Source organism: Trichomycterus rosablanca, chromosome 20 (genome assembly GCF_030014385.1).
Source record: "Trichomycterus rosablanca isolate fTriRos1 chromosome 20, fTriRos1.hap1, whole genome shotgun sequence".
NCBI lineage: Eukaryota > Metazoa > Chordata > Actinopteri > Siluriformes > Trichomycteridae > Trichomycterus > Trichomycterus rosablanca.
In genome coordinates, this window is record NC_086007.1 from 18,674,470 (window position 1) to 18,696,356 (window position 21,887).

At 37.4% G+C, this 21,887-nt stretch overlaps 13 non-coding genes across 13 annotated transcripts; all 13 read left to right on the forward strand.

Moving 5' to 3' along the window:
- The first annotated feature begins 1,508 nt into the window (after nucleotides 1-1,508).
- trnaf-gaa (transfer RNA phenylalanine (anticodon GAA)) lies at nucleotides 1,509-1,581 on the forward strand. Its single transcript has one exon. It is a non-coding gene; the product is annotated as a tRNA-Phe (tRNA).
- Nucleotides 1,582-3,181: 1,600 nt separating this feature from the next.
- trnaf-gaa (transfer RNA phenylalanine (anticodon GAA)) lies at nucleotides 3,182-3,254 on the forward strand. Its single transcript has one exon. It is a non-coding gene; the product is annotated as a tRNA-Phe (tRNA).
- Nucleotides 3,255-4,856: 1,602 nt separating this feature from the next.
- On the forward strand, nucleotides 4,857-4,929 carry trnaf-gaa (transfer RNA phenylalanine (anticodon GAA)). The gene has a single exon. It is a non-coding gene; the product is annotated as a tRNA-Phe (tRNA).
- A 1,600-nt stretch (nucleotides 4,930-6,529) lies between these two features.
- Nucleotides 6,530-6,602, forward strand: trnaf-gaa (transfer RNA phenylalanine (anticodon GAA)). Its single transcript has one exon. It is a non-coding gene; the product is annotated as a tRNA-Phe (tRNA).
- Nucleotides 6,603-8,202: 1,600 nt separating this feature from the next.
- Nucleotides 8,203-8,275, forward strand: trnaf-gaa (transfer RNA phenylalanine (anticodon GAA)). Its single transcript has one exon. It is a non-coding gene; the product is annotated as a tRNA-Phe (tRNA).
- Nucleotides 8,276-9,867: 1,592 nt separating this feature from the next.
- trnaf-gaa (transfer RNA phenylalanine (anticodon GAA)) lies at nucleotides 9,868-9,940 on the forward strand. The gene has a single exon. It is a non-coding gene; the product is annotated as a tRNA-Phe (tRNA).
- Nucleotides 9,941-11,540: 1,600 nt separating this feature from the next.
- On the forward strand, nucleotides 11,541-11,613 carry trnaf-gaa (transfer RNA phenylalanine (anticodon GAA)). Its single transcript has one exon. It is a non-coding gene; the product is annotated as a tRNA-Phe (tRNA).
- A 1,600-nt stretch (nucleotides 11,614-13,213) lies between these two features.
- trnaf-gaa (transfer RNA phenylalanine (anticodon GAA)) lies at nucleotides 13,214-13,286 on the forward strand. The gene has a single exon. It is a non-coding gene; the product is annotated as a tRNA-Phe (tRNA).
- Nucleotides 13,287-14,878: 1,592 nt separating this feature from the next.
- trnaf-gaa (transfer RNA phenylalanine (anticodon GAA)) lies at nucleotides 14,879-14,951 on the forward strand. The gene has a single exon. It is a non-coding gene; the product is annotated as a tRNA-Phe (tRNA).
- Nucleotides 14,952-16,551: 1,600 nt separating this feature from the next.
- On the forward strand, nucleotides 16,552-16,624 carry trnaf-gaa (transfer RNA phenylalanine (anticodon GAA)). The gene has a single exon. It is a non-coding gene; the product is annotated as a tRNA-Phe (tRNA).
- Nucleotides 16,625-18,224: 1,600 nt separating this feature from the next.
- trnaf-gaa (transfer RNA phenylalanine (anticodon GAA)) lies at nucleotides 18,225-18,297 on the forward strand. Its single transcript has one exon. It is a non-coding gene; the product is annotated as a tRNA-Phe (tRNA).
- Nucleotides 18,298-19,907: 1,610 nt separating this feature from the next.
- trnaf-gaa (transfer RNA phenylalanine (anticodon GAA)) lies at nucleotides 19,908-19,980 on the forward strand. Its single transcript has one exon. It is a non-coding gene; the product is annotated as a tRNA-Phe (tRNA).
- A 1,600-nt stretch (nucleotides 19,981-21,580) lies between these two features.
- Nucleotides 21,581-21,653, forward strand: trnaf-gaa (transfer RNA phenylalanine (anticodon GAA)). The gene has a single exon. It is a non-coding gene; the product is annotated as a tRNA-Phe (tRNA).
- Nucleotides 21,654-21,887: the final 234 nt, after the last annotated feature.

The following is a 21,887-nucleotide window of genomic DNA, read 5'->3' on the forward strand; positions in this document are numbered from 1 at the left end:
GTACTATTCAAGCTGAACTCAAGATCATGATCTTCTGTGATGTCACAATTGAGACCCTAACAATGGATCTGACATGTCTTACTGTTATTTTTGTACAAGCTATTTGTTGGGGTAGTTTTAAGTGACTCAAGCAACTGAAGACATTCAAGTGTTCTATCTTCTATCTATTTTAAGAGAGCAAAACAGACTGGGATTACTTTAAACAAGAGCACTATTTTGTTTTCTTAATAAGTGCTCTTGTTTGGGGCAGTCTCATCTGTGCAGATCCAGTTCAGTGTCCTGCAACCTTTTAATGTGTGATTTAATTCCTGCAATGTATTTCTGAACATTACCCTAACTGAAGTGTACCTACCTAAAGTTTACTGTGAGTGCAAATAAGTTGGGGCAACATTCAGTAAAGTTATCTTCAAGAGACCGAAAACAACAAGCAAACTGATGTTGGATTTTTTACACAGTAGAGTTATGTGGAATCTGACCAAGTTCTGCTTCAAACTTAGCAGCTTTACATTTAAGAACATCAAATGAAAGACTTTATTACAGTGTACTAAAACTCAAAATTTACTATAGTTCTAATTTGACTAAACATTGGCAGGTATTGCACAATGGGCAGTTAATGTTAATAACCTGTCTTTCATATGGTATTTTGGAAAATTGTCACTTCTATTGTGACAAAGGAATTAGATGTGGGCAGAGCTGTGAATTATCCCAATCAATGATCGCAGTCTGAACAGTCTGAAAGAAGAGCACCTGATTAATGTTCTTCAGAATGAAGGACTGTAGGATGTAGAATGCACTCAGCTGAGCAAAGACACAAGACACATACTGCTACCGAGAGAAACTTATGAAGTGAGCCAAGCTGGGCAGTGTGTTCTTTAATAATTCCAGTGAAATGGATTAGTTTGGTTTGCTAGAAAAAGAAATAAAAATGAATTTGACAAGGTGGAAAACATGAATTAAACCTAGAGGTGGAGATATGCAATACAATGTTATTCGAAAGATTTAGAACCATTGCAAACTCAGCACTAGCATTCGTGTGGTTCCATGGTGTAATGGTTAGCACTCTGGACTCTGAATCCAGTGATCTGAGTGGATCTCGGCGGAACCTGAGATCATCTTTTTTGTACCTAGTGGGACTGTTCATCACAGCCTTCTTGAAATGTCTGTCAATGTCATCAGTGTTTTCACAAGTGAAGTCTTTTTTATGCTTATTTTACAACTACAGCCACTGTAGTGAATATAATGGCTGCATTTTCATCTCCATGATTAAAACTTGGTGTTTAAATAGTAGAAAAATTAATTCAAAACCTTTCAGGGCATATCACATAAAATGTCTGCATGATTTCATTGCTGATTTTTAACCACGTGAACAAAAAAAGTACTTTGCTTCCAGCGGTAGTCAATGTGGAACAGCGAGTTTCAATGGATAAAAACAAATAGGGCCCATTAAAAGATGAAGACTGCTGAACTGTGAATGCTCTACCTTCACATTTTGATAGCTGTGCTCAGCTGCCGAAATAGCTCAGTTGGGAGAGCGTTAGACTGAAGATCTAAAGGTCCCTGGTTCGATCCTGGGTTTCGGCAGAATATAGGCTGTATAAAACATCTCTGGACTGTAGGACTGAGCAAGATGTTTTGAGCTGAGTCAGGTATGTAATTGAATTACATTTCCGTTTGTACTATTCAAGCTGAACTCAAGATCATGATCTTCTGTGATGTCACAATTGAGACCCTAACAATGGATCTGACATGTCTTACTGTTATTTTTGTACAAGCTATTTGTTGGGGTAGTTTTAAGTGACTCAAGCAACTGAAGACATTCAAGTGTTCTATCTTCTATCTATTTTAAGAGAGCAAAACAGACTGGGATTACTTTAAACAAGAGCACTATTTTGTTTTCTTAATAAGTGCTCTTGTTTGGGGCAGTCTCATCTGTGCAGATCCAGTTCAGTGTCCTGCAACCTTTTAATGTGTGATTTAATTCCTGCAATGTATTTCTGAACATTACCCTAACTGAAGTGTACCTACCTAAAGTTTACTGTGAGTGCAAATAAGTTGGGGCAACATTCAGTAAAGTTATCTTCAAGAGACCGAAAACAACAAGCAAACTGATGTTGTATTTTTTACACAGTAGAGTTATGTGGAATCTGACCAAGTTCTGCTTCAAACTTAGCAGCTTTACATTTAAGAACATCAAATGAAAGACTTTATTACAGTGTACTAAAACTCAAAATTTACTATAGTTCTAATTTGACTAAACATTGGCAGGTATTGCACAATGGGCAGTTAATGTTAATAACCTGTCTTTCATATGGTATTTTGGAAAATTGTCACTTCTATTGTGACAAAGGAATTAGATGTGGGCAGAGCTGTGAATTATCCCAATCAATGATCGCAGTCTGAACAGTCTGAAAGAAGAGCACCTGATTAATGTTCTTCAGAATGAAGGACTGTAGGATGTAGAATGCACTCAGCTGAGCAAAGACACAAGACACATACTGCTACCGAGAGAAACTTATGAAGTGAGCCAAGCTGGGCAGTGTGTTCTTTAATAATTCCAGTGAAATGGATTAGTTTGGTTTGCTAGAAAAAGAAATAAAAATGAATTTGACAAGGTGGAAAACATGAATTAAACCTAGAGGTGGAGTTATGCAATACAATGTTATTCGAAAGATTTAGAACCATTGGAAACTCAGCACTAGCATTCGTGTGGTTCCATGGTGTAATGGTTAGCACTCTGGACTCTGAATCCAGTGATCTGAGTGGATCTCGGCGGAACCTGAGATCATCTTTTTTGTACCTAGTGGGACTGTTCATCACAGCCTTCTTGAAATGTCTGTCAATGTCATCAGTGTTTTCACAAGTGAAGTCTTTTTTATGCTTATTTTACAACTACAGCCACTGTAGTGAATATAATGGCTGCATTTTCATCTCCATGATTAAAACTTGGTGTTTAAATAGTAGAAAAATTAATTCAAAACCTTTCAGGGCATATCACATAAAATGTCTGCATGATTTCATTGCTGATTTTTAACCACGTGAACAAAAAAAGTACTTTGCTTCCAGCGGTAGTCAATGTGGAACAGCGAGTTTCAATGGATAAAAACAAATAGGGCCCATTAAAAGATGAAGACTGCTGAACTGTGAATGCTCTACCTTCACATTTTGATAGCTGTGCTCAGCTGCCGAAATAGCTCAGTTGGGAGAGAGTTAGACTGAAGATCTAAAGGTCCCTGGTTCGATCCCGGGTTTCGGCAGAATATAGGCTGTATAAAAACATCTCTGGACTGTAGGACTGAGCAAGATGTTTTGAGCTGAGTCAGGTATGTAATTGAATTACATTTCCGTTTGTACTATTCAAGCTGAACTCAAGATCATGATCTTCTGTGATGTCACAATTGAGACCCTAACAATGGATCTGACATGTCTTACTGTTATTTTTGTACAAGCTATTTGTTGGGGTAGTTTTAAGTGACTCAAGCAACTGAAGACATTCAAGTGTTCTATCTTCTATCTATTTTAAGAGAGCAAAACAGACTGGGATTACTTTAAACAAGAGCACTATTTTGTTTTCTTAATAAGTGCTCTTGTTTGGGGCAGTCTCATCTGTGCAGATCCAGTTCAGTGTCCTGCAACCTTTTAATGTGTGATTTAATTCCTGCAATGTATTTCTGAACATTACCCTAACTGAAGTGTACCTACCTAAAGTTTACTGTGAGTGCAAATAAGTTGGGGCAACATTCAGTAAAGTTATCTTCAAGAGACCGAAAACAACAAGCAAACTGATGTTGGATTTTTTACACAGTAGAGTTATGTGGAATCTGACCAAGTTCTGCTTCAAACTTAGCAGCTTTACATTTAAGAACATCAAATGAAAGACTTTATTACAGTGTACTAAAACTCAAAATTTACTATAGTTCTAATTTGACTAAACATTGGCAGGTATTGCACAATGGGCAGTTAATGTTAATAACCTGTCTTTCATATGGTATTTTGGAAAATTGTCACTTCTATTGTGACAAAGGAATTTGATGTGGGCAGAGCTGTGAATTATCCCAATCAATGATCGCAGTCTGAACAGTCTGAAAGAAGAGCACCTGATTAATGTTCTTCAGAATGAAGGACTGTAGGATGTAGAATGCACTCAGCTGAGCAAAGACACAAGACACATACTGCTACCGAGATAAACTTATGAAGTGAGCCAAGCTGGGCAGTGTGTTCTTTAATAATTCCAGTGAAATGGATTAGTTTGGTTTGCTAGAAAAAGAAATAAAAATGAATTTGACAAGGTGGAAAACATGAATTAAACCTAGAGGTGGAGATATGCAATACAATGTTATTCAAAAGATTTAGAACCATTGGAAACTCAGCACTAGCATTCGTGTGGTTCCATGGTGTAATGGTTAGCACTCTGGACTCTGAATCCAGTGATCTGAGTGGATCTCGGTGGAACCTGAGATCATCTTTTTTGTACCTAGTGGGACTGTTCATCACAGCCTTCTTGAAATGTCTGTCAATGTCATCAGTGTTTTCACAAGTGAAGTCTTTTTTAATGCTTATTTTACAACTACAGCCACTGTAGTGAATATAATGGCTGCATTTTCATCTCCATGATTAAAACTTGGTGTTTAAATAGTAGAAAAATTAATTCAAAACCTTTCAGGGCATATCACATAAAATGTCTGCATGATTTCATTGCTGATTTTTAACCACGTGAACAAAAAAAGTACTTTGCTTCCAGCGGTAGTCAATGTGGAACAGCGAGTTTCAATGGATAAAAACAAATAGGGCCCATTAAAAGATGAAGACTGCTGAACTGTGAATGCTCTACCTTCACATTTTGATAGCTGTGCTCAGCTGCCGAAATAGCTCAGTTGGGAGAGCGTTAGACTGAAGATCTAAAGGTCCCTGGTTCGATCCCGGGTTTCGGCAGAATATAGGCTGTATAAAACATCTCTGGACTGTAGGACTGAGCAAGATGTTTTGAGCTGAGTCAGGTATGTAATTGAATTACATTTCCGTTTGTACTATTCAAGCTGAACTCAAGATCATGATCTTCTGTGATGTCACAATTGAGACCCTAACAATGGATCTGACATGTCTTACTGTTATTTTTGTGCAAGCTATTTGTTGGGGTAGTTTTAAGTGACTCAAGCAACTGAAGACATTCAAGTGTTCTATCTTCTATCTATTTTAAGAGAGCAAAACAGACTGGGATTACTTTAAACAAGAGCACTATTTTGTTTTCTTAATAAGTGCTCTTGTTTGGGGCAGTCTCATCTGTGCAGATCCAGTTCAGTGTCCTGCAACCTTTTAATGTGTGATTTAATTCCTGCAATGTATTTCTGAACATTACCCTAACTGAAGTGTACCTACCTAAAGTTTACTGTGAGTGCAAATAAGTTGGGGCAACATTCAGTAAAGTTATCTTCAAGAGACCGAAAACAACAAGCAAACTGATGTTGGATTTTTTACACAGTAGAGTTATGTGGAATCTGACCAAGTTCTGCTTCAAACGTAGCAGCTTTACATTTAAGAACATCAAATGAAAGACTTTATTACAGTGTACTAAAACTCAAAATTTACTATAGTTCTAATTTGACTAAACATTGGCAGGTATTGCACAATGGGCAGTTAATGTTAATAACCTGTCTTTCATATGGTATTTTGGAAAATTGTCACTTCTATTGTGACAAAGGAATTTGATGTGGGCAGAGCTGTGAATTATCCCAATCAATGATCGCAGTCTGAACAGTCTGAAAGAAGAGCACCTGATTAATGTTCTTCAGAATGAAGGACTGTAGGATGTAGAATGCACTCAGCTGAGCAAAGACACAAGACACATACTGCTACCGAGAGAAACTTATGAAGTGAGCCAAGCTGGGCAGTGTGTTCTTTAATAATTCCAGTGAAATGGATTAGTTTGGTTTGCTAGAAAAAGAAATAAAAATGAATTTGACAAGGTGGAAAACATGAATTAAACCTAGAGGTGGAGTTATGCAATACAATGTTATTCGAAAGATTTAGAACCATTGGAAACTCAGCACTAGCATTCGTGTGGTTCCATGGTGTAATGGTTAGCACTCTGGACTCTGAATCCAGTGATCTGAGTGGATCTCGGCGGAACCTGAGATCATCTTTTTTGTACCTAGTGGGACTGTTCATCACAGCCTTCTTGAAATGTCTGTCAATGTCATCAGTGTTTTCACAAGTGAAGTCTTTTTTATGCTTATTTTACAACTACAGCCACTGTAGTGAATATAATGGCTGCATTTTCATCTCCATGATTAAAACTTGGTGTTTAAATAGTAGAAAAATTAATTCAAAACCTTTCAGGGCATATCACATAAAATGTCTGCATGATTTCATTGCTGATTTTTAACCACGTGAACAAAAAAAGTACTTTGCTTCCAGCGGTAGTCAATGTGGAACAGCGAGTTTCAATGGATAAAAACAAATAGGGCCCATTAAAAGATGAAGACTGCTGAACTGTGAATGCTCTACCTTCACATTTTGATAGCTGTGCTCAGCTGCTGAAATAGCTCAGTTGGGAGAGCGTTAGACTGAAGATCTAAAGGTCCCTGGTTCGATCCTGGGTTTCGGCAGAATATAGGCTGTATAAAACATCTCTGGACTGTAGGACTGAGCAAGATGTTTTGAGCTGAGTCAGGTATGTAATTGAATTACATTTCCGTTTGTACTATTCAAGCTGAACTCAAGATCATGATCTTCTGTGATGTCACAATTGAGACCCTAACAATGGATCTGACATGTCTTACTGTTATTTTTGTACAAGCTATTTGTTGGGGTAGTTTTAAGTGACTCAAGCAACTGAAGACATTCAAGTGTTCTATCTTCTATCTATTTTAAGAGAGCAAAACAGACTGGGATTACTTTAAACAAGAGCACTATTTTGTTTTCTTAATAAGTGCTCTTGTTTGGGGCAGTCTCATCTGTGCAGATCCAGTTCAGTGTCCTGCAACCTTTTAATGTGTGATTTAATTCCTGCAATGTATTTCTGAACATTACCCTAACTGAAGTGTACCTACCTAAAGTTTACTGTGAGTGCAAATAAGTTGGGGCAACATTCAGTAAAGTTATCTTCAAGAGACCGAAAACAACAAGCAAACTGATGTTGGATTTTTTACACAGTAGAGTTATGTGGAATCTGACCAAGTTCTGCTTCAAACTTAGCAGCTTTACATTTAAGAACATCAAATGAAAGACTTTATTACAGTGTACTAAAACTCAAAATTTACTATAGTTCTAATTTGACTAAACATTGGCAGGTATTGCACAATGGGCAGTTAATGTTAATAACCTGTCTTTCATATGGTATTTTGGAAAATTGTCACTTCTATTGTGACAAAGGAATTAGATGTGGGCAGAGCTGTGAATTATCCCAATCAATGATCGCAGTCTGAACAGTCTGAAAGAAGAGCACCTGATTAATGTTCTTCAGAATGAAGGACTGTAGGATGTAGAATGCACTCAGCTGAGCAAAGACACAAGACACATACTGCTACCGAGAGAAACTTATGAAGTGAGCCAAGCTGGGCAGTGTGTTCTTTAATAATTCCAGTGAAATGGATTAGTTTGGTTTGCTAGAAAAAGAAATAAAAATGAATTTGACAAGGTGGAAAACATGAATTAAACCTAGAGGTGGAGATATGCAATACAATGTTATTCGAAAGATTTAGAACCATTGGAAACTCAGCACTAGCATTCGTGTGATTCCATGGTGTAATGGTTAGCACTCTGGACTCTGAATCCAGTGATCTGAGTGGATCTCGGCGGAACCTGAGATCATCTTTTTTGTACCTAGTGGGACTGTTCATCACAGCCTTCTTGAAATGTCTGTCAATGTCATCAGTGTTTTCACAAGTGAAGTCTTTTTTATGCTTATTTTACAACTACAGCCACTGTAGTGAATATAATGGCTGCATTTTCATCTCCATGATTAAAACTTGGTGTTTAAATAGTAGAAAAATTAATTCAAAACCTTTCAGGGCATATCACATAAAATGTCTGCATGATTTCATTGCTGATTTTTAACCACGTGAACAAAAAAAGTACTTTGCTTCCAGCGGTAGTCAATGTGGAACAGCGAGTTTCAATGGATAAAAACAAATAGGGCCCATTAAAAGATGAAGACTGCTGAACTGTGAATGCTCTACCTTCACATTTTGATAGCTGTGCTCAGCTGCCGAAATAGCTCAGTTGGGAGAGCGTTAGACTGAAGATCTAAAGGTCCCTGGTTCGATCCCGGGTTTCGGCAGAATATAGGCTGTATAAAACATCTCTGGACTGTAGGACTGAGCAAGATGTTTTGAGCTGAGTCAGGTATGTAATTGAATTACATTTCCGTTTGTACTATTCAAGCTGAACTCAAGATCATGATCTTCTGTGATGTCACAATTGAGACCCTAACAATGGATCTGACATGTCTTACTGTTATTTTTGTACAAGCTATTTGTTGGGGTAGTTTTAAGTGACTCAAGCAACTGAAGACATTCAAGTGTTCTATCTTCTATCTATTTTAAGAGAGCAAAACAGACTGGGATTACTTTAAACAAGAGCACTATTTTGTTTTCTTAATAAGTGCTCTTGTTTGGGGCAGTCTCATCTGTGCAGATCCAGTTCAGTGTCCTGCAACCTTTTAATGTGTGATTTAATTCCTGCAATGTATTTCTGAACATTACCCTAACTGAAGTGTACCTACCTAAAGTTTACTGTGAGTGCAAATAAGTTGGGGCAACATTCAGTAAAGTTATCTTCAAGAGACCGAAAACAACAAGCAAACTGATGTTGGATTTTTTACACAGTAGAGTTATGTGGAATCTGAGCAAGTTCTGCTTCAAACTTAGCAGCTTTACATTTAAGAACATCAAATGAAAGACTTTATTACAGTGTACTAAAACTCAAAATTTACTATAGTTCTAATTTGACTAAACATTGGCAGGTATTGCACAATGGGCAGTTAATGTTAATAACCTGTCTTTCATATGGTATTTTGGAAAATTGTCACTTCTATTGTGACAAAGGAATTTGATGTGGGCAGAGCTGTGAATTATCCCAATCAATGATCGCAGTCTGAACAGTCTGAAAGAAGAGCACCTGATTAATGTTCTTCAGAATGAAGGACTGTAGGATGTAGAATGCACTCAGCTGAGCAAAGACACAAGACACATACTGCTACCGAGAGAAACTTATGAAGTGAGCCAAGCTGGGCAGTGTGTTCTTTAATAAGTCCAGTGAAATGGATTAGTTTGGTTTGCTAGAAAAAGAAATACAAATGAATTTGACAAGGTGGAAAACATGAATTAAACCTAGAGGTGGAGATATGCAATACAATGTTATTCGAAAGATTTAGAACCATTGGAAACTCAGCACTAGCATTCGTGTGGTTCCATGGTGTAATGGTTAGCACTCTGGACTCTGAATCCAGTGATCTGAGTGGATCTCGGCGGAACCTGAGATCATCTTTTTTGTACCTAGTTCATCACAGCCTTCTTGAAATGTCTGTCAATGTCATCAGTGTTTTCACAAGTGAAGTCTTTTTTATGCTTATTTTACAACTACAGCCACTGTAGTGAATATAATGGCTGCATTTTCATCTCCATGATTAAAACTTGGTGTTTAAATAGTAGAAAAATTAATTCAAAACCTTTCAGGGCATATCACATAAAATGTCTGCATGATTTCATTGCTGATTTTTAACCACGTGAACAAAAAAAGTACTTTGCTTCCAGCGGTAGTCAATGTGGAACAGCGAGTTTCAATGGATAAAAACAAATAGGGCCCATTAAAAGATGAAGACTGCTGAACTGTGAATGCTCTACCTTCACATTTTGATAGCTGTGCTCAGCTGCCGAAATAGCTCAGTTGGGAGAGTGTTAGACTGAAGATCTAAAGGTCCCTGGTTTGATCCCGGGTTTCGGCAGAATATAGGCTGTATAAAACATCTCTGGACTGTAGGACTGAGCAAGATGTTTTGAGCTGAGTCAGGTATGTAATTGAATTACATTTCCGTTTGTACTATTCAAGCTGAACTCAAGATCATGATCTTCTGTGATGTCACAATTGAGACCCTAACAATGGATCTGACATGTCTTACTGTTATTTTTGTACAAGCTATTTGTTGGGGTAGTTTTAAGTGACTCAAGCAACTGAAGACATTCAAGTGTTCTATCTTCTATCTATTTTAAGAGAGCAAAACAGACTGGGATTACTTTAAACAAGAGCACTATTTTGTTTTCTTAATAAGTGCTCTTGTTTGGGGCAGTCTCATCTGTGCAGATCCAGTTCAGTGTCCTGCAACCTTTTAATGTGTGATTTAATTCCTGCAATGTATTTCTGAACATTACCCTAACTGAAGTGTACCTACCTAAAGTTTACTGTGAGTGCAAATAAGTTGGGGCAACATTCAGTAAAGTTATCTTCAAGAGACCGAAAACAACAAGCAAACTGATGTTGGATTTTTTACACAGTAGAGTTATGTGGAATCTGACCAAGTTCTGCTTCAAACTTAGCAGCTTTACATTTAAGAACATCAAATGAAAGACTTTATTACAGTGTACTAAAACTCAAAATTTACTATAGTTCTAATTTGACTAAACATTGGCAGGTATTGCACAATGGGCAGTTAATGTTAATAACCTGTCTTTCATATGGTATTTTGGAAAATTGTCACTTCTATTGTGACAAAGGAATTAGATGTGGGCAGAGCTGTGAATTATCCCAATCAATGATCGCAGTCTGAACAGTCTGAAAGAAGAGCACCTGATTAATGTTCTTCAGAATGAAGGACTGTAGGATGTAGAATGCACTCAGCTGAGCAAAGACACAAGACACATACTGCTACCGAGAGAAACTTATGAAGTGAGCCAAGCTGGGCAGTGTGTTCTTTAATAATTCCAGTGAAATGGATTAGTTTGGTTTGCTAGAAAAAGAAATAAAAATGAATTTGACAAGGTGGAAAACATGAATTAAACCTAGAGGTGGAGATATGCAATACAATGTTATTCGAAAGATTTAGAACCATTGGAAACTCAGCACTAGCATTCGTGTGGTTCCATGGTGTAATGGTTAGCACTCTGGACTCTGAATCCAGTGATCTGAGTGGATCTCGGCGGAACCTGAGATCATCTTTTTTGTACCTAGTGGGACTGTTCATCACAGCCTTCTTGAAATGTCTGTCAATGTCATCAGTGTTTTCACAAGTGAAGTCTTTTTTATGCTTATTTTACAACTACAGCCACTGTAGTGAATATAATGGCTGCATTTTCATCTCCATGATTAAAACTTGGTGTTTAAATAGTAGAAAAATTAATTCAAAACCTTTCAGGGCATATCACATAAAATGTCTGCATGATTTCATTGCTGATTTTTAACCACGTGAACAAAAAAAGTACTTTGCTTCCAGCGGTAGTCAATGTGGAACAGCGAGTTTCAATGGATAAAAACAAATAGGGCCCATTAAAAGATGAAGACTGCTGAACTGTGAATGCTCTACCTTCACATTTTGATAGCTGTGCTCAGCTGCCGAAATAGCTCAGTTGGGAGAGTGTTAGACTGAAGATCTAAAGGTCCCTGGTTTGATCCCGGGTTTCGGCAGAATATAGGCTGTATAAAACATCTCTGGACTGTAGGACTGAGCAAGATGTTTTGAGCTGAGTCAGGTATGTAATTGAATTACATTTCCGTTTGTACTATTCAAGCTGAACTCAAGATCATGATCTTCTGTGATGTCACAATTGAGACCCTAACAATGGATCTGACATGTCTTACTGTTATTTTTGTACAAGCTATTTGTTGGGGTAGTTTTAAGTGACTCAAGCAACTGAAGACATTCAAGTGTTCTATCTTCTATCTATTTTAAGAGAGCAAAACAGACTGGGATTACTTTAAACAAGAGCACTATTTTGTTTTCTTAATAAGTGCTCTTGTTTGGGGCAGTCTCATCTGTGCAGATCCAGTTCAGTGTCCTGCAACCTTTTAATGTGTGATTTAATTCCTGCAATGTATTTCTGAACATTACCCTAACTGAAGTGTACCTACCTAAAGTTTACTGTGAGTGCAAATAAGTTGGGGCAACATTCAGTAAAGTTATCTTCAAGAGACCGAAAACAACAAGCAAACTGATGTTGGATTTTTTACACAGTAGAGTTATGTGGAATCTGACCAAGTTCTGCTTCAAACTTAGCAGCTTTACATTTAAGAACATCAAATGAAAGACTTTATTACAGTGTACTAAAACTCAAAATTTACTATAGTTCTAATTTGACTAAACATTGGCAGGTATTGCACAATGGGCAGTTAATGTTAATAACCTGTCTTTCATATGGTATTTTGGAAAATTGTCACTTCTATTGTGACAAAGGAATTAGATGTGGGCAGAGCTGTGAATTATCCCAATCAATGATCGCAGTCTGAACAGTCTGAAAGAAGAGCACCTGATTAATGTTCTTCAGAATGAAGGACTGTAGGATGTAGAATGCACTCAGCTGAGCAAAGACACAAGACACATACTGCTACCGAGAGAAACTTATGAAGTGAGCCAAGCTGGGCAGTGTGTTCTTTAATAATTCCAGTGAAATGGATTAGTTTGGTTTGCTAGAAAAAGAAATAAAAATGAATTTGACAAGGTGGAAAACATGAATTAAACCTAGAGGTGGAGATATGCAATACAATGTTATTCGAAAGATTTAGAACCATTGGAAACTCAGCACTAGCATTCGTGTGGTTCCATGGTGTAATGGTTAGCACTCTGGACTCTGAATCCAGTGATCTGAGTGGATCTCGGCGGAACCTGAGATCATCTTTTTTGTACCTAGTGGGACTGTTCATCACAGCCTTCTTGAAATGTCTGTCAATGTCATCAGTGTTTTCACAAGTGAAGTCTTTTTTATGCTTATTTTACAACTACAGCCACTGTAGTGAATATAATGGCTGCATTTTCATCTCCATGATTAAAACTTGGTGTTTAAATAGTAGAAAAATTAATTCAAAACCTTTCAGGGCATATCACATAAAATGTCTGCATGATTTCATTGCTGATTTTTAACCACGTGAACAAAAAAAGTACTTTGCTTCCAGCGGTAGTCAATGTGGAACAGCGAGTTTCAATGGATAAAAACAAATAGGGCCCATTAAAAGATGAAGACTGCTGAACTGTGAATGCTCTACCTTCACATTTTGATAGCTGTGCTCAGCTGCCGAAATAGCTCAGTTGGGAGAGCGTTAGACTGAAGATCTAAAGGTCCCTGGTTCGATCCCGGGTTTCGGCAGAATATAGGCTGTATAAAACATCTCTGGACTGTAGGACTGAGCAAGATGTTTTGAGCTGAGTCAGGTATGTAATTGAATTACATTTCCGTTTGTACTATTCAAGCTGAACTCAAGATCATGATCTTCTGTGATGTCACAATTGAGACCCTAACAATGGATCTGACATGTCTTACTGTTATTTTTGTACAAGCTATTTGTTGGGGTAGTTTTAAGTGACTCAAGCAACTGAAGACATTCAAGTGTTCTATCTTCTATCTATTTTAAGAGAGCAAAACAGACTGGGATTACTTTAAACAAGAGCACTATTTTGTTTTCTTAATAAGTGCTCTTGTTTGGGGCAGTCTCATCTGTGCAGATCCAGTTCAGTGTCCTGCAACCTTTTAATGTGTGATTTAATTCCTGCAATGTATTTCTGAACATTACCCTAACTGAAGTGTACCTACCTAAAGTTTACTGTGAGTGCAAATAAGTTGGGGCAACATTCAGTAAAGTTATCTTCAAGAGACCGAAAACAACAAGCAAACTGATGTTGGATTTTTTACACAGTAGAGTTATGTGGAATCTGAGCAAGTTCTGCTTCAAACTTAGCAGCTTTACATTTAAGAACATCAAATGAAAGACTTTATTACAGTGTACTAAAACTCAAAATTTACTATAGTTCTAATTTGACTAAACATTGGCAGGTATTGCACAATGGGCAGTTAATGTTAATAACCTGTCTTTCATATGGTATTTTGGAAAATTGTCACTTCTATTGTGACAAAGGAATTTGATGTGGGCAGAGCTGTGAATTATCCCAATCAATGATCGCAGTCTGAACAGTCTGAAAGAAGAGCACCTGATTAATGTTCTTCAGAATGAAGGACTGTAGGATGTAGAATGCACTCAGCTGAGCAAAGACACAAGACACATACTGCTACCGAGAGAAACTTATGAAGTGAGCCAAGCTGGGCAGTGTGTTCTTTAATAAGTCCAGTGAAATGGATTAGTTTGGTTTGCTAGAAAAAGAAATACAAATGAATTTGACAAGGTGGAAAACATGAATTAAACCTAGAGGTGGAGATATGCAATACAATGTTATTCGAAAGATTTAGAACCATTGGAAACTCAGCACTAGCATTCGTGTGGTTCCATGGTGTAATGGTTAGCACTCTGGACTCTGAATCCAGTGATCTGAGTGGATCTCGGCGGAACCTGAGATCATCTTTTTTGTACCTAGTTCATCACAGCCTTCTTGAAATGTCTGTCAATGTCATCAGTGTTTTCACAAGTGAAGTCTTTTTTATGCTTATTTTACAACTACAGCCACTGTAGTGAATATAATGGCTGCATTTTCATCTCCATGATTAAAACTTGGTGTTTAAATAGTAGAAAAATTAATTCAAAACCTTTCAGGGCATATCACATAAAATGTCTGCATGATTTCATTGCTGATTTTTAACCACGTGAACAAAAAAAGTACTTTGCTTCCAGCGGTAGTCAATGTGGAACAGCGAGTTTCAATGGATAAAAACAAATAGGGCCCATTAAAAGATGAAGACTGCTGAACTGTGAATGCTCTACCTTCACATTTTGATAGCTGTGCTCAGCTGCCGAAATAGCTCAGTTGGGAGAGTGTTAGACTGAAGATCTAAAGGTCCCTGGTTTGATCCCGGGTTTCGGCAGAATATAGGCTGTATAAAACATCTCTGGACTGTAGGACTGAGCAAGATGTTTTGAGCTGAGTCAGGTATGTAATTGAATTACATTTCCGTTTGTACTATTCAAGCTGAACTCAAGATCATGATCTTCTGTGATGTCACAATTGAGACCCTAACAATGGATCTGACATGTCTTACTGTTATTTTTGTACAAGCTATTTGTTGGGGTAGTTTTAAGTGACTCAAGCAACTGAAGACATTCAAGTGTTCTATCTTCTATCTATTTTAAGAGAGCAAAACAGACTGGGATTACTTTAAACAAGAGCACTATTTTGTTTTCTTAATAAGTGCTCTTGTTTGGGGCAGTCTCATCTGTGCAGATCCAGTTCAGTGTCCTGCAACCTTTTAATGTGTGATTTAATTCCTGCAATGTATTTCTGAACATTACCCTAACTGAAGTGTACCTACCTAAAGTTTACTGTGAGTGCAAATAAGTTGGGGCAACATTCAGTAAAGTTATCTTCAAGAGACCGAAAACAACAAGCAAACTGATGTTGGATTTTTTACACAGTAGAGTTATGTGGAATCTGACCAAGTTCTGCTTCAAACTTAGCAGCTTTACATTTAAGAACATCAAATGAAAGACTTTATTACAGTGTACTAAAACTCAAAATTTACTATAGTTCTAATTTGACTAAACATTGGCAGGTATTGCACAATGGGCAGTTAATGTTAATAACCTGTCTTTCATATGGTATTTTGGAAAATTGTCACTTCTATTGTGACAAAGGAATTAGATGTGGGCAGAGCTGTGAATTATCCCAATCAATGATCGCAGTCTGAACAGTCTGAAAGAAGAGCACCTGATTAATGTTCTTCAGAATGAAGGACTGTAGGATGTAGAATGCACTCAGCTGAGCAAAGACACAAGACACATACTGCTACCGAGAGAAACTTATGAAGTGAGCCAAGCTGGGCAGTGTGTTCTTTAATAATTCCAGTGAAATGGATTAGTTTGGTTTGCTAGAAAAAGAAATAAAAATGAATTTGACAAGGTGGAAAACATGAATTAAACCTAGAGGTGGAGATATGCAATACAATGTTATTCGAAAGATTTAGAACCATTGGAAACTCAGCACTAGCATTCGTGTGGTTCCATGGTGTAATGGTTAGCACTCTGGACTCTGAATCCAGTGATCTGAGTGGATCTCGGCGGAACCTGAGATCATCTTTTTTGTACCTAGTGGGACTGTTCATCACAGCCTTCTTGAAATGTCTGTCAATGTCATCAGTGTTTTCACAAGTGAAGTCTTTTTTATGCTTATTTTACAACTACAGCCACTGTAGTGAATATAATGGCTGCATTTTCATCTCCATGATTAAAACTTGGTGTTTAAATAGTAGAAAAATTAATTCAAAACCTTTCAGGGCATATCACATAAAATGTCTGCATGATTTCATTGCTGATTTTTAACCACGTGAACAAAAAAAGTACTTTGCTTCCAGCGGTAGTCAATGTGGAACAGCGAGTTTCAATGGATAAAAACAAATAGGGCCCATTAAAAGATGAAGACTGCTGAACTGTGAATGCTCTACCTTCACATTTTGATAGCTGTGCTCAGCTGCCGAAATAGCTCAGTTGGGAGAGCGTTAGACTGAAGATCTAAAGGTCCCTGGTTCGATCCCGGGTTTCGGCAGAATATAGGCTGTATAAAACATCTCTGGACTGTAGGACTGAGCAAGATGTTTTGAGCTGAGTCAGGTATGTAATTGAATTACATTTCCGTTTGTACTATTCAAGCTGAACTCAAGATCATGATCTTCTGTGATGTCACAATTGAGACCCTAACAATGGATCTGACATGTCTTACTGTTATTTTTGTACAAGCTATTTGTTGGGGTAGTTTTAAGTGACTCAAGCAACTGAAGACATTCAAGTGTTCTATCTTCTATCTATTTTAAGAGAGCAAAACAGACTGGGATTACTTTAAACAAGAGCACTATTTTGTTTTCTTAATAAGTGCTCTTGTTTGGGGCAGTCTCATCTGTGCAGATCCAGTTCAGTGTCCTGCAACCTTTTAATGTGTGATTTAATTCCTGCAATGTATTTCTGAACATTACCCTAACTGAAGTGTACCTACCTAAAGTTTACTGTGAGTGCAAATAAGTTGGGGCAACATTCAGTAAAGTTATCTTCAAGAGACCGAAAACAACAAGCAAACTGATGTTGGATTTTTTACACAGTAGAGTTATGTGGAATCTGAGCAAGTTCTGCTTCAAACTTAGCAGCTTTACATTTAAGAACATCAAATGAAAGACTTTATTACAGTGTACTAAAACTCAAAATTTACTATAGTTCTAATTTGACTAAACATTGGCAGGTATTGCACAATGGGCAGTTAATGTTAATAACCTGTCTTTCATATGGTATTTTGGAAAATTGTCACTTCTATTGTGACAAAGGAATTTGATGTGGGCAGAGCTGTGAATTATCCCAATCAATGATCGCAGTCTGAACAGTCTGAAAGAAGAGCACCTGATTAATGTTCTTCAGAATGAAGGACTGTAGGATGTAGAATGCACTCAGCTGAGCAAAGACACAAGACACATACTGCTACCGAGAGAAACTTATGAAGTGAGCCAAGCTGGGCAGTGTGTTCTTTAATTATTCCAGTGAAATGGATTAGTTTGGTTTGCTAGAAAAAGAAATAAAAATGAATTTGACAAGGTGGAAAACATGAATTAAACCTAGAGATGGAGATATGCAATACAATGTTATTCGAAAGATTTAGAACCATTGGAAACTCAGCACTAGCATTCGTGTGGTTCCATGGTGTAATGGTTAGCACTCTGGACTCTGAATCCAGTGATCTGAGTGGATCTCGGCGGAACCTGAGATCATCTTTTTTGTACCTAGTGGGACTGTTCATCACAGCCTTCTTGAAATGTCTGTCAATGTCATCAGTGTTTTCACAAGTGAAGTCTTTTTTATGCTTATTTTACAACTACAGCCACTGTAGTGAATATAATGGCTGCATTTTCATCTCCATGATTAAAACTTGGTGTTTAAATAGTAGAAAAATTAATTCAAAACCTTTCAGGGCATATCGCATAAAATGTCTGCATGATTTCATTGCTGATTTTTAACCACGTGAACAAAAAAAGTACTTTGCTTCCAGCGGTAGTCAATGTGGAACAGCGAATTTCAATGGATAAAAACAAATAGGGCCCATTAAAAGATGAAGACTGCTGAACTGTGAATGCTCTACCTTCACATTTTGATAGCTGTGCTCAGCTGCCGAAATAGCTCAGTTGGGAGGGCGTTAGACTGAAGATCTAAAGGTCCCTGGTTCGATCCCGGGTTTCGGCAGAATATAGGCTGAATAAAACATCTCTTAACTACTCTGGACTGTAGGACTGAGCAAGATGTTTTGAGCTGAGTCAGGTATGTAATTGAATTACATTTCCGTTTGTACTATTCAAGCTGAACTCAAGATCATGATCTTCTGTGATGTCACAATTGAGACCCTAACAATGGATCTGACATGTCTTACTGTTATTTTTGTACAAGCTATTTGTTGGGGTAGTTTTAAGTGACTCAAGCAACTGAAGACATTCAAGTGTTCTATCTTCTATCTATTTTAAGAGAGCAAAACAGACTGGGATTACTTTAAACAAGAGCACTATTTTGTTTTCTTAATAAGTGCTCTTGTTTGGGGCAGTCTCATCTGTGCAGATCCAGTTCAGTGTCCTGCAACCTTTTAATGTGTGATTTAATTCCTGCAATGTATTTCTGAACATTACCCTAACTGAAGTGTACCTACCTAAAGTTTACTGTGAGTGCAAATAAGTTGGGGCAACATTCAGTAAAGTTATCTTCAAGAGACCGAAAACAACAAGCAAACTGATGTTGGATTTTTTACACAGTAGAGTTATGTGGAATCTGACCAAGTTCTGCTTCAAACTTAGCAGCTTTACATTTAAGAACATCAAATGAAAGACTTTATTACAGTGTACTAAAACTCAAAATTTACTATAGTTCTAATTTGACTAAACATTGGCAGGTATTGCACAATGGGCAGTTAATGTTAATAACCTGTCTTTCATATGGTATTTTGGAAAATTGTCACTTCTATTGTGACAAAGGAATTAGATGTGGGCAGAGCTGTGAATTATCCCAATCAATGATCGCAGTCTGAACAGTCTGAAAGAAGAGCACCTGATTAATGTTCTTCAGAATGAAGGACTGTAGGATGTAGAATGCACTCAGCTGAGCAAAGACACAAGACACATACTGCTACCGAGAGAAACTTATGAAGTGAGCCAAGCTGGGCAGTGTGTTCTTTAATAATTCCAGTGAAATGGATTAGTTTGGTTTGCTAGAAAAAGAAATACAAATGAATTTGACAAGGTGGAAAACATGAATTAAACCTAGAGGTGGAGATATGCAATACAATGTTATTCGAAAGATTTAGAACCATTGGAAACTCAGCACTAGCATTCGTGTGGTTCCATGGTGTAATGGTTAGCACTCTGGACTCTGAATCCAGTGATCTGAGTGGATCTCGGCGGAACCTGAGATCATCTTTTTTGTACCTAGTGGGACTGTTCATCACAGCCTTCTTGAAATGTCTGTCAATGTCATCAGTGTTTTCACAAGTGAAGTCTTTTTTATGCTTATTTTACAACTACAGCCACTGTAGTGAATATAATGGCTGCATTTTCATCTCCATGATTAAAACTTGGTGTTTAAATAGTAGAAAAATTAATTCAAAACCTTTCAGGGCATATCACATAAAATGTCTGCATGATTTCATTGCTGATTTTTAACCACGTGAACAAAAAAAGTACTTTGCTTCCAGCGGTAGTCAATGTGGAACAGCGAGTTTCAATGGATAAAAACAAATAGGGCCCATTAAAAGATGAAGACTGCTGAACTGTGAATGCTCTACCTTCACATTTTGATAGCTGTGCTCAGCTGCTGAAATAGCTCAGTTGGGAGAGCGTTAGACTGAAGATCTAAAGGTCCCTGGTTCGATCCTGGGTTTCGGCAGAATATAGGCTGTATAAAACATCTCTGGACTGTAGGACTGAGCAAGATGTTTTGAGCTGAGTCAGGTATGTAATTGAATTACATTTTCGTTTGTACTATTCAAGCTGAACTCAAGATCATGATCTTCTGTGATGTCACAATTGAGACCCTAACAATGGATCTGACATGTCTTACTGTTATTTTTGTACAAGCTATTTGTTGGGGTAGTTTTAAGTGACTCAAGCAACTGAAGACATTCAAGTGTTCTATCTTCTATCTATTTTAAGAGAGCAAAACAGACTGGGATTACTTTAAACAAGAGCACTATTTTGTTTTCTTAATAAGTGCTCTTGTTTGGGGCAGTCTCATCTGTGCAGATCCAGTTCAGTGTCCTGCAACCTTTTAATGTGTGATTTAATTCCTGCAATGTATTTCTGAACATTACCCTAACTGAAGTGTACCTACCTAAAGTTTACTGTGAGTGCAAATAAGTTGAGGCAACATTCAGTAAAGTTATCTTCAAGAGACCGAAAACAACAAGCAAACTGATGTTGGATTTTTTACACAGTAGAGTTATGTGGAATCTGAGCAAGTTCTGCTTCAAACTTAGCAGCTTTACATTTAAGAACATCAAATGAAAGACTTTATTACAGTGTACTAAAACTCAAAATTTACTATAGTTCTAATTTGACTAAACATTGGCAGGTATTGCACAATGGGCAGTTAATGTTAATAACCTGTCTTTCATATGGTATTTTGGAAAACTGTCACTTCTATTGTGACAAAGGAATTTGATGTGGGCAGAGCTGTGAATTATCCCAATCAATGATCGCAGTCTGAACAGTCTGAAAGAAGAGCACCTGATTAATGTTCTTCAGAATGAAGGACTGTAGGATGTAGAATGCACTCAGCTGAGCAAAGACACAAGACACATACTGCTACCGAGAGAAACTTATGAAGTGAGCCAAGCTGGGCAGTGTGTTCTTTAATAATTCCAGTGAAATGGATTAGTTTGGTTTGCTAGAAAAAGAAATAAAAATGAATTTGACAAGGTGGAAAACATGAATTAAACCTAGAGATGGAGATATACAATACAATGTTATTCGAAAGATTTAGAACCATTGGAAACTCAGCACTAGCATTCGTGTGGTTCCATGGTGTAATGGTTAGCACTCTGGACTCTGAATCCAGTGATCTGAGTGGATCTCGGCGGAACCTGAGATCATCTTTTTTGTACCTAGTGGGACTGTTCATCACAGCCTTCTTGAAATGTCTGTCAATGTCATCAGTGTTTTCACAAGTGAAGTCTTTTTTATGCTTATTTTACAACTACAGCCACTGTAGTGAATATAATGGCTGCATTTTCATCTCCATGATTAAAACTTGGTGTTTAAATAGTAGAAAAATTAATTCAAAACCTTTCAGGGCATATCACATAAAATGTCTGCATGATTTCATTGCTGATTTTTAACCACGTGAACAAAAAAAGTACTTTGCTTCCAGCGGTAGTCAATGTGGAACAGCGAGTTTCAATGGATAAAAACAAATAGGGCCCATTAAAAGATGAAGACTGCTGAACTGTGAATGCTCTACCTTCACATTTTGATAGCTGTGCTCAGCTGCCGAAATAGCTCAGTTGGGAGAGCGTTAGACTGAAGATCTAAAGGTCCCTGGTTCGATCCCGGGTTTCGGCAGAATATAGGCTGTATAAAACATCTCTTAACTACTCTGGACTGTAGGACTGAGCAAGATGTTTTGAGCTGAGTCAGGTATGTAATTGAATTACATTTCCGTTTGTACTATTCAAGCTGAACTCAAGATCATGATCTTCTGTGATGTCACAATTGAGACCCTAACAATGGATCTGACATGTCTTACTGTTATTTTTGTACAAGCTATTTGTTGGGGTAGTTTTAAGTGACTCAAGC